The sequence below is a fragment of the Pygocentrus nattereri genome, chromosome 24, assembly GCF_015220715.1.
Source record: "Pygocentrus nattereri isolate fPygNat1 chromosome 24, fPygNat1.pri, whole genome shotgun sequence".
In the NCBI taxonomy this organism is placed as follows: domain Eukaryota; kingdom Metazoa; phylum Chordata; class Actinopteri; order Characiformes; family Serrasalmidae; genus Pygocentrus; species Pygocentrus nattereri.
In genome coordinates, this window is record NC_051234.1 from 10,944,630 (window position 1) to 10,964,749 (window position 20,120).

Consider the following 20,120-nt stretch of genomic DNA (forward strand, 5'->3'; position numbering starts at 1 on the left):
GTTGAGGGAAACATGAAATCCAAATGTACTGTGATATTCTAAAGCAGAGCATGATCCCCTCCTTCAGAAACTGTGCCACATGATAACAACCCCAAACACACCTCCAAGATGACAACTGCCTTGCTGAAGGTAAAGGTGATGGACTGGCCAAGTACGTCTCCAGACCTAAACCTAAAAGAGCACCTGTGGGGGCATCCTCAAGCAGAAGGAGGAGGACCCCAAGGTGTCTAACATCCACAAGCTCTGTGATGTCATCATGAAGGAGTGGAAGAGGAGTAGCAACCTGTGCAACTCTGGTGAATTCCATGCCCAAGAGGGTTAAGGCAGTGCTAGATAATAATGGTGGTCACACAAAATATTGACACTTTGAGCACAATTTGGACATGTTCACTGTGAGGTGTACTCACTTGTGTTGGCAGCTATTTAGACATTAATGTCTGTGTGTTGAGTTATTTTCAGAGAACAGTAAATCTATACTGCTATACAAGCTGTACACTGATTACTTTAAGTTTAATTTCTACAGTGTTGTCCCATGAAAAGATATAATTAAATATTTGCAGAAATGTGAGGGGTGTACTCACTTTGTGAGATACTGTATATACATATAGGCCACAAGATTAGCTTAGAAGTATCATACAATATGTTGGAATCAGGCAATGTGTTGATAACCATGTTGTGTAATAGTTTCCTGTGAGCTAACTTTTAAAAGCATTTAATACAAAATAAAATAAAATAAAATGATAAACACTGAATAACAGCCCACATCTCTCATATCAGTGCATCCCTAACAGCTTATATGGTCTCCAACAAACTCGTTCACATGTTCAATGAGCACTGAAGCACCATCTAAGCATCAAGTAGCATAAAGTAACAGCAACATCACCTTAAAGCCTGAATTTCGCTAGTTTTTAGTCCATGTTTATACATACCAGTAGGCTACACAGTGTCAGAGACCACCAGAGCACAATGCTGACTGTCGCATGTTCCATTACTCGTTAGCTACATCAGCCTTGTAGCTGCAGGGCTAAAACTAAAGAACTGACTTTCAGACACCAAACACTGGAACCTCTGAGGACAGTACAGACGGACTGAGCGCAGGATGAGGTTAGAGATGAAACGAGTGGCAGGCCAAAGATTCCTGAGCAAAGCAGAGAGACGCTGAGGAGCTTAGTACTGGCTCCAGCTCAGAACATCTGGAGCACATCTGCCGAGGAGCAGCACAGCGAGCGCATATATATACAGCCTCTGCTGTGGTCCATAAGCTGGAGATCACAACTTCTGCACAGCACCATCCCCCCACACTGGAGCTCATCGGTCAGTTCAACATCTTCAACCTCACACTTACAGAGGCGGTCACTTCTAGTGATCTATATTGACCGATATGGTCAATATAGGTGTCGGCCAATATTCATTGGCCGACACCGATATTTAGAGAGCAAATATCATGCTTTTTTTTTTTTAAACATCAAATAATTAATAAAAAAATAAAAAAATTATTATTATAAAATACAACAACAACGTCCATCACCCCTCCCACAACAACAACCGCAGCAACAACAGAGACAAAAAAACAAAAACTTAAATCAATTATTTTATGCTGTTATTATCTGCATTGCCTCTGTTCGCTTAATTAGATCTGCATATTAAAAATGGAAAAAAAATAAGGTTAGTTTTTTTTGGGTTTAAAGATTCTAGTTTGTAAAGTTCACAATTTCATAATTCCATGCACATCACAATCTAGCATACACAGTTATCTTAGCCAGTTGTTTTAGTTGGAATTTTTGACAATTAATGAAATGGAAAAACACACCAGCTTATGCTATAAATTTCAGAATTTGATTGGTATTAAAGTCTTACAACTGTAATTTTCCATATTTTTGGTATTCAATTACAATCAGGAAGTATTTACATGAGACGGTAACACATGCCATATGTTGTCATTTTCAGGAAACACTACACAAACACAGAAGCTGCTGGTGTTCTCAGAACAATGGACTGACCACCCCAAAGTCCAGACCTCAGCATCACTGAATGTGTTCGATCACTTCAGAAAATGATCACCAGCTTCTAAGACTGAACTTTGGAGGTGTGTCTGCACACTCTTTAAGGAGCTGAAAGTGAGTCTCCTGAAAAGAATGGAGGCTGGAATAAAGGGAACGAGTGACTCACTGAGCACTGAGAAATGCAATATGATACTCAGGTGTCGAGGCTTTTTGAAATTCTCTGTTAAATGTACGCCTTCTGGTTTTGTCCTGGAAAATAAGTAACTTGGCACCTGGGGACCATTTGTGAATTAAATAAATAAACAAAGTGTCCGATGTTTGCAAAAGGCTAAGAAGTATAAACCCGGACATATTTGGATCAGCATTACAGAGAAACAGACACTTCATTTCTGTAGGGTTACAAATGCAGTAAAACAAATGAAGGGCGGATATTTTAGTGCAGTAACCCGGAGTTATCTACACATTGCGCTCTTATCGAGAGCTAAAAAATAAACCAATCGTTAAATCAAAACAAATATCAATAAAGAGGCTGAAAACTCCTTTAAGCGAACATCTGCCAATAAAGGTACGACTCGAATATCTGTGTGAGCAAGAGAGAGAGAGAGGAGGTGGATTTCATTTCCTCAGGGTGTGAAACTAGACAACAATTAAAGCCATCAGCTGCCCCAGATAACAGGAAAATACCACAACACTGAGACACAGGATCATCAACATGAACTAAACCCAGAGTACAACAAACAAAAACCAGCCCAAACTCAGCCTGATCACCAGGATATCGCGAGACCTTTTGTGACTGTTGGGAGGAGTAAATCGGCCTTATTACCCTGTAGTGCAGGCATTATATCCAAAAACCAACCCAAACTCAGAGTAATAATGCCTGGTCTAGACTACAGAAGCTTAACCTCTTATTCTCCAAGGTATATTTTGGTTTTCCCAACTGATAATTCATGACCAAACTGTAAGGCAAATTATTCAGTCACTGCATGAAAAGTAAATTATTTTATTTATTTATCTATTTTTTGTAAACGCTTCCCTCAAATGAACAGAAAGTGTTTTATGATCATACACATTGCTATATGCTTACAATTTACTGCTGAAAGCCAAAAGCCTTAGATGCTCTTTGTATTATTTTATAAAAATAATTTTTACAGAGCAGATGACTGAAGAGACGCCGTCTGTTTACAGTTTATAGCCCATATTTGTGGAAAAATGAGTCGACTGTCAGTAGACAAAAAAAAATTGTGAGTTCAGCTTCTTTTATTAATAAGGGTTTAAAATTACAACACCCATCTATTTGACTGGAATGAAGACGGTTACAGCTCTCATACGACATCCACCTTTTGAAATATGAAAGTTATGAAGAATATGACTAAGTACATTTTGGAACCACCTGTGGACTCAAGGAGTTGAAAAGGCTAAAAAACCTAACTGATGTTGAAAATGAGAGACAACTACATGTAAACATACTTTTCACCAATTTTTCTGTCCTTGACCCCTGCATTACACGACCTGCCCTGAATGAAAAACAACAGACGTTCAGGTTCTTTGCGGGAGTTTCTGCAAACTAATCTGGCTTTAGATCTAAACAAAACACCTAACAACGAGGCTGGTGCTGTGGCATTTCTTTCTGCACAGAAAAGGCCAAGAGGTAGAAAAATTGTGGATAAAGGACTGAAAGGAAGGGATCAATAGGGCTTATACACACACACACACACACACACACACACACACACACACACACACACACACACACACGGTTCTCAATTTAGCTGCTGTGCTTACAGCTTCTTCTGCACACATTGACAAGTTCAGTTCAGCTCAGCTGAGTTGTGAATACTGAACATGCTTCATATTTACAATTCACAATCAGGGCTCCAACTGAAGACGAAGCAGATTGGAGGCGTAAATATTGGATTATACACGCCCCACGTCACAGGACAATCGGGGAAGGTCATTGTTTAAGATCTCCCTTTCGTGATTGTCAGAATGAGCAAAAACAGTCCTAAAATCGGCCCTATTATCCTATAGTGTGGGCCAAGCACAATAACCAAAAAGCCAGCCCAACCTCAGAGTCCAGATCCCAATTTCAAAAAAAAAAAAAAAAAAAAAAAGAGCCTGACCTCAGATCCCAATAACCCCAAAAACAAGCTCAACCTCAGAGCTCAGAATCCCCAATGCTTAATTCTAAAGAAACTTAGTAAGTCAGAATCGTTCACAGTGGTGGTGATAGGAACCAGATGTCCCCCTCTAAAAGCACCCTCACAGAAAGTTATTACATGAAATGGTTATGAATTCACTGCCTGATGTCTGAAACACCGTTTTATGATGGTTTTCAGAAGATTTTGGCCTTAAAATCCATTCATGGTGGAGGAATACATTACACGCAGAGTGTTGTGAGGCAAAATAGTCCCCAAATAAAACATATTATTTCAGATTTTCCACTGTTTTCATCATCTACATTCCACATAACCGCAGAAGACTCGTGAAGGTTCAATCAAGGATGTATATAGTAAACATAAATGTCTATATTTGTGTTGTAGTCATAGCGACCCCTGGTTCCTATCACCACCACTGTAAAGACATCTGAGCCCCATCAAACCGCTCTGAATGACTGATGCATCACTAAATTGATTGCATCAGTAAACTGATGGCATTCCCCTTTAAAGGAGTCCAAGAGCAGAGAAGCGAGACTAATGAGTGTTAGGGAGTGAGAGAGAGAGAGGTGGAGGGTAAGGGCCATGCTGAGCAGGCACACCCTGGGAGGGAGATATTTGTGAAGCAAATACTCTAAGCTGTGGTTGTTTTGTTTGACGCAAAGCGACCGTCGCTGCCTGAGAGTCTTCAAACACCTTAAGAAGCCCTTTATAGCAAGTTCAATGCTGTAGGTTAATAATTGTCCCACTTTATGTGAAGAGTCTACATCAGTTTCCCCACCCTGACGGACACACAGCAGGACACGCAAATGAATGTAAACACACTCAAACAGGAGCTTTATATTAGATCCCTAAAACCTCAATCCAAAACTTCGCAGGAGACCTGACAGACACAACCCTGAGTGTAAATAAAGAATTAGTCAAACCATTATTTTAAAAAATGCAGTTTCACAATGAGGTGGCCAATCAACCAGGACATTTTTGGTGTTTTCTTGTTTAATCTACATTGGAGCTACAAGGCTAATGTACATATCATATAATGGAAGCTTATTATAAACATGAGCACAAGTATGGACAAAATACAGGCTTTGAAACACCTGCTAAGCTAACATGCTTCAGTTCATGTTTAACACTGAGTCATACAGAGTCTAAAACCCCATAAACAAGCCTATTACCGATGACAGAGGACAGAGGGGAACTCCACTAACTTTTCAAAAAATCTATATAATTAACTGGTTATGATGTAAAAGTGTCGTTCAGAGTGGTTTGGTGTGAAACGCTCTGTTCTAGATAAGCTTAGAGTCAGAACTGTTCATGTCGGTGGTGACAGGAACCAGACATCCACCTCTAAAAGCTCCTCACGGAAAGTTCCTACATGAAATTGTTATGAATTCACTGCCTGATGACTGAGACACTGTCTTATGATAGTTTTGAGAACTTAAACTCCATTCATGGTGGAGGGATACGTAACATGCAGGGAGCTGTGAGGCAAAACAGTCCCCAAAAAAAATCCACCATTTTCCATATGAACTCGGAAGACTCATGTAGGTTCACTGGTGTCTAGATTTGTGTTGTAGTCATGGCGACCCCGGTTCCTATCACCACCACTGTAAAGACATCTGAGCCTCGTCAAACAGCCCTGAATTAGATCTCATTATGCTGAAACTCTGAAAAAAAAAAATCATTTGACATTTTAGCTTTTTTTTTTTTTACATTTGTACTTTTATTAAAATTACTTCTTTTATTTTTATGCTTTTCATTACATGCACAGCATGTTACTGGCACCGTTTGACTGTTTTATATGAACATTTCAATGCATGACATGCTATAAAAAGAACGTTACCATTATTAAGATGATAGATGGTAGAAAGTTATGGTTCCCTTTCTTCCCTGACATACTCAAAAATGGTTCTTCAAGGGTTCTTTAGGAAAGGCAATGGTTCTGTTTACAACCATGAGCTCCCTATAGAACCATTTTAACCTTAAAATGGTTCTTTAGATTAACCAACATCCCATATATAATAGCTCAGAAGACTCGTGTAGGTTCACTGGTGGTTTTGGATAGTAAAAAAAAAAAAAAAAAAAAGTCTATATTTGTGTTGTAGTCATGGCGACCCCTGGTTCCCATCACCACCACTGTAAAGACATCTGAACCATTTCAGACCAAACCTCTCTGAATAACTCTGTTTACATCTCACACAATTTAAAAAGGCTGAAACTTTGAAGAACTGCTAGAATTTCCACTTTAAGAGCTTAGCATAGGTTGAAAAACGTAAAGATTTAAGCACGAAGCTAACTGGTGAGTATAAGCTCCCATTACTCGTTAGTAAGAGGAAACCCGCTTCACACGGGAAAGGTGAGAGGTATCCTGCTTCACACGGGAAAGGTGAGAGGAAACCCGCATCACATGGGAAAGGCGAGTTAAGCCAGATTCACGTGGGAAAGGTAAGGTGATTTAAAACTCTTCCTTTGAGAAGGTCTCTTCTCTCAGGTCGTTTCCACAGGGAGCTTAATGTTGATGCCATGTTTTAGAGAGACTTACATCCATCCATCCATCCATTTTCTAAGCCACTTCTCCCTCAGGGTCGTGGGGGGGTGCTGGAGCCTATCCCAGCGGTCAAGACTTTCATGATGTCATGATATTTATTTCTGAGGGACGTTGGAAAAAGAAATTAATGCCACATTAAAAAAATAAAATAATAAATTAATGATATTTGATAGTCGCTTACAAGGATGCTGGGAAAAGCAGGTTTGGCCATTGCCCTACAGACAGTTATTAACCTCAGAATAGGTGTTCGTATTTCTTCAGTTCACCATGTAAAGGTCTGCCACTTTATCTTTGATATAGCTGCCAAGACTGGAATTCGAGGATGTGTTCAGAACAAACAATGCTGGGGTCTGAATGAACTGAATATAGTATATAAATGCTTTGTGGAAAAATGCCTTCCCAGCTATCAGAGCACAGCAACATCAGCGACCATCTACACAGAGCTAAATCAATGGAGGTGAAAATAACTATAACCAAAATGCTAAATTAGCCATGTTGGAGGTGTTTAAAAAGGTCACTAGCAATAAACTAGTTGGCAAAAAGTTAAACACACACACGCCAGCAGGGGGTGCCAGGGTCTGTCCAGAACCACCAGCTCCAGTGAACGAACATCGTCTCCCGCTGAGCTCTCGCGCTCTCAGATACCGACAGCTTTAGGAGGGAGAAAATGAAAACTGTTCCACTGAAAGCGGCCGCAGCAGCAACTTTAAAGCATTCGTCAAACTGGACTCCAAAAAAAAAAGACAGCTGATTCAGAATGAAGCTGCCAGAGTCTCACTAGAAGTACAAGAAGGAACCCACCCACCATCAGTCTGTTCCAGAACAGGCTTTAAAATATCTTAATGGTCAAGAGCAGCGTATTTATCCGATTTGCTGCAGCAATATGAGCCAAGCAGAGCTCTCAGATCAATAGGAACTGGTCAGTCAGTCCTGCCGAAGGTGAGACTAAACATGGAGAAGCAGCGTTTAGATACTATACTGCTCTTAAATGGACCCAGTGGACAGGGGCATTAGAAGAGCACCGACACTGGACACTTTAAATCAGAATGAAAAATGTTCCTTTTAGAGCAGCTTTCAGCTCAGTTTAAACACCTATAGCATTTCTAGACCCTTTTCCTCTGTAGCGACTCTTTTATCCTAAACCATTCATTTTAACTATCCTAATTTAATTTATAATTTGATTTTTAATTGAATGATTTTCCATCTATAGTTTTTAATGTTTTTCTATTTGCATTTACTTTTTAAAATAACTACTTTCTGACTATTTTCTCATTTGTAAAGCACTTTGACAGCAGTGAATTAAAGGTGCTGTATAAACTATATTGTCTTACTATTAAATACTAACTGAATCTATTAAATACCATTTGTATTCATCATTTCACACAAATAATCCAATTACAAAGTAATTATGCTCTCTGTAATCAATCATACAGTTGGGAAGCACTGAGGATGTCCACAGTGTGCTCAAAACGTTATTGCGACGTAACTTACTGGAGATGGGTGATTTGAACTTAATATTTCAAGAAATTTTCACGATACATTATGTCACAATATTTATTTGTTCAGAAATCTGATCAGCTGGAAGAGAGTAAAAGAGCCAGCAGTGCACATTTAAAATAAAATACTATTAAGAACTGAATTCAATGATTTTTATTCAGTATTTGGAACTAAATTCAGTTAAATGGGACTAATTTTGCTCTCTTAATAATGAAACACGCATTTGGTCAGTGTATTAAAAGTACTGACAATACACGTGCTTAGAAAAGCATTACGTGTTTAAGCATATAATAAGCATATTAAATATATCATACTGATCACGATAAATATTGACAGATTTCCCAGCTCTGGTATATACACACACTGGATATGTATGACGCTGTCCTGGTAATGTGTTGCGGTTGTGTATCCAGGCACTGAGATCCACAGGGATCAAACTCACACCACTCTATTAAACAGAGAGAGAGCGTGAGAGCGAGGTAAACATGGCAAAGAGAAACAGAGATGCTGCAGTTGCAGCTGTCCGATGGAAAAAACGAAACAAGGGAAAGGTTCTCTGAGCCAAGGCAGCAGAACCCCTGCCTTTCTGACGTCTCCTCAAGGGAGAACCACAACAAGTCCAAAAAGATAAATGTTGGAGAGAAACAGCGTTTATAGCATCTGTTCACAGGCAGCAAACCTGGTAGCTACATTTATATAAATGTTCTCGATATGCAAACGCATTTGTTACCTCAGGTTCTCCTTGAAGGACTGACGGACCGTACTGTCCTTTTCGGACACTCAGGAACGGCACCACAATCGCTTTTTCTTTCTTTTCAGAACACAAAGCCAACATCACATGTAGCGCTTGATCTGCCTCCCTGATGAACCAAAGAATTCGCACAAGAGCGTGAACAATGATTGCCTGGTGTCAACTGTGTAGTGTAGCCAGTCTAGACAAGATACGGCACCAATTTATGGCACTATAATTGCCTGAATGTGACACTGTGAAAGACAAAAATATTGTGTAGTCCAGGCGTCATCCAAAAAAAAAAAAAAAAAAAAAAAAAAACACACCTTGGGAGCCACAACGTTTTATGAAGTAACATTTCACCATCTTGGCTGTAAATATGTCTCAGTATGTACTAAAGTACTAGCATAGACTAAAAAATATAACACAAAGAAAAACCCAGACTTACTTTGCTCTGCTTTTAGCTTTAGCTCAGCTATAGCTGCTTTTCTCACATCTATGGCAGGAAAAATTCCCTCAAAGTAGAACAGTTTCTTGCTAAATGTGTCTCAACATTCCATTTTTTTTAAGGCTGAAGTCGCTTCTCAATCGCCATCTTGTTTGAATTTCCCCGTTCCACTTTAAAAGGTGCCTGAGGCACCAAAATGTAACTGCACCAGTTAAGGTGGAACAGGAGAATTTGAATGAGAGTCTGACTTCAGCTTCATGACTTTAGTGTTTCTCAGTTTCTTGTTGTAGATTAAATGTATGAGGAAACAAACTGGAGTGATCAAACACAAACAAGTCGTTCGTCTCCAAATGATCAATGTTCGTCTTAAATCTCTCTCTTTGCCATCTGCGCCGATCTTCAGGGTTCTCCAGGGTGTATTTTGGTTTGTCCATCTGAATTTTCACAACCAAATCGTAAGGCTAATTATTCAGTAACTGCATGAATTAACTGTGAATTTTTGTTATCTTTATTTATTTTGTAAAAGCTTCCCTCAAATGAACAGAAAACATGTTTTATGATCACACATATTGCTACATGCTTACAATTTACTGCTGAAATCCAAAAATCTTACACGATCTTTGTATTATTTTATAAAAAAAATTTTTTACAGAGCAGATCACTGAAGAAACGGCATCTGTTTATAGTTTATAGCCCGTATTTGCAAAAAATGGGTCAGCTTTCAGTAGACAAAAAAATAGTGAGTTCAGGGTTTAAAATTACATCACCCATCTATTTGACTGAAGCTCTCATACGACACCTTTTGAATGTAGCTTGTGAAATATGAAAGTTATGAAGAATATGACAAAGTGCGTTTTGGAACCACCGGTGGGCCCAAGGAGTTTAAGTGGTTAAAGTGTGAAGCAGAGCTTTATTTTACTGTAAAGGAGGATTATTTTATTTTTACCTACAAATCTGATTCTGCTGTGGAGCCACAACAGCGCAGTAAAAGAGCCGCATGTTGCCGACCCCTGGTGTTTTCTGACCCTGGCACGACAACAATGCAGTATTCACAGATGCTAATTTTTAGGGTGTAACTGCTATGTTAGCCTCCAGGACTAAAACTAAACAGCAGCAAACACGTCTGGGCTGGGAATTGTAAATGTGTGTTTTAGGCTGATCTATCACTATAAAAAGACCCAACAGGCCACTTCACTGATATCCAGGCTGATAAAGTGAGGCAGTGACAGTTTACCTGAGCATTTACCTAGATTTGCATAGCACTTAGAAACAAAGGCTAACCTCATCCTGACCCACCAGAACATACCACCCTGAACCAAGGCTCAATACTAAACCAACAATGGATGAATATGACCTCAAGTCTGAGTATTCGCAGCTTCATGAGGAGCTCAAAGCTCTGCTAACAGCAGTAAAGCTTTAACCCATTCAGCCAAACTCAGTTCACGATCATGAAAAAGGCCACAGTACGTTCCCCAACAGTGTGGCCCACGTGGAACCTTTATTTTTTTAAGAGACTACAGGGAAATTATGCCACGTTGATCAGGGCACACAGAGACACACCCATTAGTGTCTCTCATACAGGTGAAGAATTTTATTCAGCGCCTCAAAAATGTATCTGGATACTTGTCTGTTTATAATGGATAAAAAAAATAAAATAAATTCAAACGAAGTTTAAAAAGAGTTTATTTTAAACAGACTATCCCAACTGCCTTATTTTCCTTTGGTAAGCTATTTATTAAGAAAACATAATGGTTTGTCTATTGTTATGATCTACATACTGCTAATAATTATTAACGATCATATTACATGCTGTCTAATGTCTGTAATGTGATCGTTCAGAATTATTGGCTGTTTTTATTTATTGCCAGCTCAGATTTGTCATTTTAAATGCCAAATCCTCATTAACAGACGTGTATTTTTATTCTTAAAACCAGTTTTTATGCTCAGTAGGTTTTTTTCAAAAACATAAATAGAATAAAGCTATACCAACTCTTTGTATGCTTAATTTTGTTTTTCCAGCCAAGATTTTTCATTTTGGTGAATCAATGAGTGTGTTTACATGCAATCAGTAATCTGATCATGATCAGAGTTTTGCAGTTATCTAATTTTTAAACGGTCATGTCAACAGCACAATCCAATTTCTTGGATCGGAGTATGGTCTAGAAATCAGATTGAGAAATCTGATAGAGTTACGTTTCGTCTTGTTCTGTAGTTAAATGGCTGGTTGCAAAGCAGAAATCTGATTATTGTCTGACTCATGTAGACCTGGAGTTTCCCCATTATCTGATTACTCAGGTTCATGTAAACACAATCAGATTACTGACAAAATCTGGCTTTCTGCAGTTATCAGATCATTAGGTACATGTAATCACACTCACTGATTTCAGACTTATGTTTATCAATTTTATGCAAGCAGGTGGGTAAGAAATGTGAATGTCAGATTTTGAAATAATAACTTTTACAGTAATCTCTAAAACTAAAACAACATGGCTGAATCTGTAATACTTGTCAAGTTTATCACATTTTAAGAATCAATAATTACCAGAATTTCTCATGTCAGCCACATAAAAGTCTTTACAGGTTGTGTTCTCAAATGGCTCAGTATACTGAGGCTTCGCCGACCTTTACTGCCAGCTCACGTTAAAAAATGCAGACAGGCCTGTGGTCTCTCTCTCACTTTGTTCGAGAGCGCAGTGTTTATCTTGTACTCAGAGCGGTCTCAAGGCCGTTCACACCATCGCAGTGTTTGTATACCAAGTTCTCAGTACTGAGTCAAGACAGCCGCTTTCCCACACCTCACAAAAAAATACAGCAAATGAGGAAGCACCCGTGTGTAACCTCCCATCTCAGAAACTGCAATTTCACATATGTTTCCATATACGTTTATGTAGCCTGTGCTATATGGAGAAATATGTATATTTTTTTTTCAAGCGCAGGCTCGTAAATAAAAGCTATAAAGCTGCTGGTCGCCTGTGAGGGACAATAAATAATTCTGCCACATCCAGTTCTCTGCCCTAGACCTCCATAATCAGCCTAATGCCCATATACGGACTTCTGGATCCAAGACTACGTTTACATTACCAGGCTGAAGTGTCACAAATCCCATTTTTCGCCCAAATGTGACTCAGATCTGATGTTTTCAGGACTGTGACCCTAGATCAGATACGTATCCGATTAATGGCCGTGCGACCTTAATGTGACGCTTAGACGGGAATTCATGCACTTTTTTTCTGCTGCGCCATCATTCAGCGTTAACATGGCAGCAGCACTGAACAGAAGTTAAAGCCTGTGAATGTCGGAAAAGCAGCTCATCTCACCGTTTTCTCCTTCGTCTCGCTCTAATAATGAAGCTGAGAGCTGATCAGAGTTAATGATCTTCTCAGTGAAGCTCGTTCTGCTCATTAGTCTGTGCTGATGACGCACATGATTCATTCATGTGACATTACTGGTTAGGATGTGCGCATGAGGATAATTTGAGGACATCGGTTCGTACACATTAATGACAGATGAGTCACTTACCTAAACGAGTGTGAAATATTGTGTCCGAGAGATTGGATTTGAGCAAAAAAACCTGATTTCAGCGAAGAGGCCTGTAATGTGAATTTAGTCCAATTTAACGTGTTCACATTACCAGGCTAAAGTGGCAAAATTCCCTTTTTTTGCCTTAATGTGAACAGATCAGATTTTTTCAGAGCTGTGTGGACACAAATCTGACCTTTCTGAATCAGATTTGAGACATTTTGGCTACATTCATATTACAAGCCTCACTGCCCAACTCCAATATTTTGCTGATCTTTTTAACTCAAAGGTTCACCTAACTGGAAATAAGATGTTGAAAGATCAGATAAGAACAGATCAAATACAATTTGCTTCTGAACCACATCTGAAAGTGGCTCAGATCGGCCTTGAAAAGATTTACATTACGGCAAAAAAAAAAAAAAAAAAAAAAAAAAATAAGATGTGTGTCACTTCAGCCTGGTAATGTGAATGCAGCCTTTCATATCTGGCCATGCGACCTTAATGAGAATGCTCTGATCAATATTTGTGTTTTATTATTATTATTATTATTATTATTATTATTATTATTATTATTTCACTGCGCATTGTTCTGCATTACCTTGCCAGCAGCATCAAACCTGAAATTAGTGCCGCAAACACTGTAAAAAGCATCTGGCCCCTTTTTCGCCTTCCTCTCACTCTAATAAAGAACAGCTGAGAGCTGATCTGAGCAAATTACCTTCACAACGAAGCCTCGTTCTGCTGGTTAGTTTGTTTGTGAGGCAAGCGGTTCATGTTATTGATTAGGATGTGAGCTATCGGGTTGATTCAGGCCACATACTTCTTTCACATTAGTGACAGATTTGACTCACAAATGTGAACCATCAAGCTAGAAAGATCAGATCTGAGCCAAAAATCAGAGTTGAGCGATGAGGCAGCTGTAGTATGACTGTCGAGAAATCACCTCCATTGACTCCAGTGGGTGAAGCTGAGAGTCACTAGTCTCACTCGATCAAGATTGATTAAAAGCTGCATGAATTACGCCCTGGTTGGTCAGAAAGCAGCCCAAACTGAACCGAAAACATCCGATTCAAACAACCATCAAAGTAACATGCAGTCAAATATTCCCCCCCAAAAAAAGCACAAAAATTTCAACGACACAACACAAATATATCAAATATAGACATTTTATATACTATCCAAAACCACCAGTGAACCTACACATCTTCTGAGTTTATATGTAATGTCGATGATAGAAAATAGTGGAAAATCTGAAATAATACGTCTTCTTTGGGAACTATTTTGCCTCATAACACCCTGCAGTGTATCCCTCCACCATGAATGGATTTAAAAATGTTTTAGGAAAAAATGGTTACCATTAGATATACTAGTTTCCTGTATGAACACCTTTCAATCCCATCAGGAATTAGAACACCTGTTAACCCATTCCATTAGTCCACTAGAGTTTACACTAATATCAACACATGAGGAACACACAGAACATCAGGAGAGATTTTTACTGGTTTCTTTTAGGGCTGAAAAATTTGGGAGAAAAGGTCTAACTGATTTCTCTCACTAAAATTGTGAATGAGACTCAAATCACGATTATTTTCTATAAATTAAGGTTCAGGCCTTTTTTGCCAAGAAGACCACTTTTTCTAGCTTGAGGCTCAACTTTTTAATGTAGTGCTCCAGAAAGCCAGTAGGCTGTGGCTGTGATGTCACAACAGATGACAGTTTGGCTGCCTCTGATTGGTCTAACTCTACAGGCAGTTCACAACAAGCTCTGTGTTATTAGGCTAAATTTTCCCTCTTAAAACTAAACAGCATTTCTGATCATTCTTAAAAATTGTGCTGTCTTAAATTGTGATATCGATATGAAACAACCTTTCAGCTCTAGTTTCTATGATTAATATCAGCAGGACACAGTGGTCATTCAGACCAACTGTCTTTTTTTTTTTTAACAGATCAAAATCTTCTCAGAACTTTCATACGACAATGTCTGAGACACCAGACACAGAGTTCAGGTCTACTTATTACAAGGAGTGACGGTCTGTACTGAGCTTCTCACCTACAGACACCTCTCTCTATTCTCCCTCTCCCCCTACCTCCTCTCCTTTCTTACGCAATCGGTCTGTCTGCCTCCTTCCTCTCTGCCTTTTGCAATCTCTCTCTCATCTCTCCAGGTTTTTTTATTTCCCCCTCTCCTATTCACAATCCCTTTCCTCCTCTGTTCTTCATCTCCTTCACGCTCCCTTTACCATTCACTTTTTTCTCTCATTCATCTCTCTCCTTTTCTTCACTTTCTCTTTTCCCTCCCCTCACTCTTCCTTCTCTCTCTCTCTCTCTCTGTACCCCACCTCTCTTTTTCTCTCCATCTTTACCTTATTTCTCTCTCACTCTAAATTCCACCTTTCATCTTCCTCTTCGTTCTGCCTCTCCCTTTTTTATCTCTCATTTCCTTACTTTCATTCTCCTCTTTCTCCTTCTCTCTGCACTCCCGTTCTGTTTGCCCACTGTCTTCCTCTCCTCCCTTTCTCTCTCTTTAACCATCCCCCATGTTTTCCCTCTCCCCATCTTTTCCTGTTTCTGTTGTCTCCATGCTTACTTTCTTCTGTCTCTACTCCACCTCTCTCTCGTTTTCCTTTCTCTCCCTCTCTCTATTGCTTAGTTTCTTTCTCATTTACCATTCATAATCTCTTGTCTTTCTCCTTCTCCTTTCTTTCTCCCTTTTTCTATCCCTTACTCTCTCCTCCTTTCCTGTTTTTCCCCATTTCTGTTCTCTCTAATCCAGTTTCTCTCTCTCTCTCTCTCTCTGTGTACCCTTCTCTCGCCCATTCCAATGCTAATCTCTGACCAAACTGGTCAGTCTGCCTGCCTGTGTTGAAAGTGGGGAAAGTGAAGTTTCGCTGTGAATGGACACGCATGTTTTCTGTTCATGCTGGAGAGGAGACGGACAATGACGAATGATGCTGGCGCTTAAGGGGGTAAATCTGCAGCAGGACACATGACTGACCAGCGGGCAGCTCACACACAGCAGCCTGAGCAGCATAAACCACGAGTGGATAGAGTGCACGACACACGTCTGTACTCACTAATCTGTTTATAAAAAAACAAAAAACAAACAAGATCTATAAGAGCTCACTGAGGAGAAACACAGCCAGATCGGAGGTCAAAATTAAAACTGTTTAAAGTCAAAATCATAGACGTCTAATTATACACTGTAGATAAGACAATTAAAAGAATACAATCATCACAAACACACACACACACACACACACACACACACACACACACACACACATTAGTCTGAATGTAAGTCAATGGAACCAGATGTCTTTCCAAGTAATTTCAGGCTGTTTCTTTTTGTCCACTCATCATGAAATTTACACCCAATGTAAAGAGGTAACAGCCATTTTCAAAATATGTCAAACTGAAAAACGACAGAAATAGAGATACAAGCTCTTCTTAAATTATATATATATATATATATATATATATATATATATATATATATATATATATATATATATATATATATATATATATATATATATATATATATACACATATTTCTCACCATTACACTCTTAAAACGGATGTGCTCTTTAGTAAAGAAATGAAACACGAACACTCTTTGCATGCTTAAATGGTTCTTTGCACTGTGAAATGGTTCTTCCGACTGATGGAGAACGTGTTGTATATGGTTTTACACAGAACTTTGTTGAAAAGGGTTCTATACAGCTAAAATGGAAATTCTATTGCTATGATATCAAAGTTCACTCTTAAAAAATGTGATGTTTTTTCTACATAGAACCATGATGACGCAAAGAAACCTCTGCATGTTTAAAAGGCTCTTATTCTTCATGAAAAGGATTTTCACATTGATGGACAAAGTGCTGTAGATGGTTCTATATACAACCTTTTCATAAAGGGTTCTATATAGTACCAAAAAGGTTCAACTATCCTAACAAGCTCATATCAAAAAAATAGCCATAAAGCACTTTTTGGTGCTACACAGAACCCTTTTCAAAAAAATATAGATAGTCATATTCCACACATTCTCCATCAATCTCAAGAACCATTTCACCATGCAATGGGTGTTCATGGTTCTACACAGAACTATTTTCTTTACTAAAGAACAGTTGGGCTTAAGCTTAAAGGGGCCTTGGAACTGTTCTGTGAGCTCAACTCTGATTGGCTACCCTTGTACAAAACAGTGACCTCATAAAAAGAGAACAATTAAAGTTCTAAACAGCACAAAAGCCTGAACTGCCTGGTTTAAAACCCCCTCAAACACGCGTATCAACATCAATACGTCACAAAATCAGCTTTAATACATGTACAATACACGGTACACGTTCCAGTGACAGTTAAATTTCGATATGCTGCTCGTTTTGTCAAATTTTCACCTTCTAATTCATTAAAATTGCTCATATCATTTATTTTTGTATACAAATCATGAGAACAGACTTAATCAAGTCTAGACAAGGTTTATTAAAACAATCATAATCACTATTAAAACTTTATTAAATTAAAATCGAGTCAGAACTGTTCACAGTGGTGGTGATAGGAACCAGATGTCCACCTCTAAAAGCGCTCACACAGAAAGTCACCACATGAAATGGTTATGAATTCACTGCCTGATAAGTGAGACACTGTTTTATGATAGTTGTGAGAACTTAAACTCCATTCATGGTGGAGGGAAACATGCAGGGAGCTGTGAGGCAAAATAGCCCCCAAAGAAAACTCGCCCACTATTGTCCCATCATCAACATTCCATATAAACTCAGAAGACTCGTGTAGGTTCACTCATGGTTTTGGATAGTAAATGTCTATTTGTGTTGTCATGGCGACACCTGGTTCCCATCACCACCACCGTAAAAAGATCTGAATCATTTCACACCAAAACTCTCCGAATCACTCTGTTTACATCTCATTACGCTGAAATTCTGAATAAATCTGAATCGTTTGTATGCATTTATACCTGGATTGCATCATTGTTCCTTTGTTTTTATACTTTTTGGCACCGTTTAACTGCTTTATCTGAACATTCTAATGTCTAACAAGCAAGTTATTGTCATTAAGATGAAAATATAAAGTTATGGTCCCATTTTTCCATGATGCATACTCAAAAATAGTTCTTCTAAAAGGTTCTTTAGTAAAGGCAACAGCTCAGTTTATAACCATGAGTTCTCTATAAAACCTTTTATCCTCGTATTGTTCTTCAGATTAATGTAGAAGTTGCTTCAAACTGTCCTACACAGAACCAAAAATAGTTTGTCTATTGTTACAAGCATGACATCAATAGCAGAACCCTTCATCTTGCTGTACAGAACCATATACAACACGTTCTCCATCGATCTTAGGAACCATTTCACCATGCAAAGACCCACTTATGCACAAACTGGTTCTATAAAGAACTCACGATTCCAAACAGAGCCACTGCCTTTACTAAAGAACCCTTGAAAAACCATCTTTAAGTGTGTGTGTTAAACCATATACATGCTAAAATAGTTCTCTGCATGGTAAATGGTTCTTCAGATTGATGGAGAATGTGTTGCATGTGGTTCTACACAGCACTACAAAGGGTTTTATTACAAGCTTGATATTATAACAATAGCAGCAGAACCCTTTTGGTGCTATACAGAACCATGCTTACCAAATAACCCTGCTTGGTACACTGTTAAAGTGTTAAAAGATGCTTCTTTAAGCATTCATTAGTAAAGAAAATGGTTCTATACAGAACCATGAACACTTTATCCCCTTTGCATGATTAAAGTGTTCTCTGCATCATGAAGTGGTTCTTCAGATTGATGAACTGTACTGTAGGTGGCTCTATATAGAACCTTTTTGAAGGTGAGAAGAGGCCTTTAATTGCAGAAAGGGTTCTTGGAGTGTCCACAGTTCTATATAAAACCATTTTCTTTACTAAAGAACCCGTGACGAACCATCTTTTTTAAGATTGTACTGTACAGAACCATATACAACACATTCTTCAGTCTGAGGAACCGTTTCACCATCAAAGAAGCACCTAAGCATGTATATGGCTATATATAGAACTCGTGGTTCTAAATAGCACCATTCCCTTTACTAAACCATCTTTTTAAAGTGTGTACCTTCAAAATAGTCAGCTGTTCCTGAAACACAGAGGTGTAACTGGCACATGTCTCTGTAGGATACTCACTGTTGGTGGAGCTTAACTGCTCCCACAGGAGTAGCTCATGTTTATGAACTCTATTAAAAATAACACCCAAAATACTGACAATAACAGACAAATGTGTACAGACAGCGCCTTATTTTACAATCACATCACTTTCCAAAACAATGTAGGTGGGTTTAGGGGGTAACATATTCAGATTAAAAACAGTACGCACACACAAACTCCTGAGGCTAAAGTTGGATTCACAATTTTGCCGTTCCACCTTAAATGGTGCCGCGGTCACACTCTGGCGGCTGAGGCGCCTGAATGTAACAGCTGCACCATTTAAGGTGGAACGGCGAAATTCGAACGAGAAGCTGAGTTCAGTTTCGTCGCGAGCTTGGGTTTCGAGAGTAAACAACAAAAAATCGACTCACTATATGACTTCTATTCTGTAACAAACCCCCCAAATACAGTTTAGAGACATATAAACCTCCAGGTCAGTGAGTTTTTCCACAAAAACGACTGTAAATCACAAAAAATCAGCAGCGGTCTGCGACATTTCCCAGCCAGACTACTGCCATATTAGCAGGTTAGCTAGCAGTGAAAAGCTAACAGTCCTCTCGAAGCGCTCATTTTAAGGCTGTAAAGGTAAAACACAAACAAAACGAAGGTTCACAGCATAGAAGTTCGTTATCCAAGCTTACCACTTAATTTCAAGGTTATTTGTTCGGTTATTCACAAGAAACGGATGAATTTTCCTCCTCCCGAATCCTCATCTGTGCGCTGGAGTTGAGAGACTCAATGATGTGCAGTTACGGCTGCTCGAATCTTTATGAATGAGTCTTTGAAGTGAGCCGAGTCACTGCACTGACTCGCTCCGCCTACTTTTCTGAAGATGAGCGCTTGATCGGATCATCAAACCGATTCTGACAACGCTGCCTTTTAACCTCTTCCCCTCTCTCTCTCCCCCCCACTTTTCTCCACTGTCTCACTCTCTCTCTCCTTTTTCTCCACTCTCTTTCTCCAGTCTCTCTTTCTCTCTCTTTTTTCTCCACTCTCTCACTCACTCTCTCCCCTCATCTCCAGTTTCACTCTCTC

The 20,120-nt window shown here is 39.0% G+C and overlaps 1 protein-coding gene across 1 annotated transcript in view; it reads right to left on the reverse strand.

Annotated features, from left to right (window-relative positions):
* The window catches only part of si:dkey-199f5.8 (beta-1,4-galactosyltransferase 3), a 45,836-nt gene extending 25,997 nt beyond the window's left edge, over positions 1–19,839 (reverse strand). The window contains exon 1 of the mRNA XM_017714433.2: positions 19,727–19,839. The gene's annotated coding sequence lies outside the window, so the exon portion shown is untranslated. The remainder of the gene's footprint in view (positions 1–19,726) is intronic.
* Between the last annotated feature and the right edge of the window lie 281 nt (positions 19,840–20,120).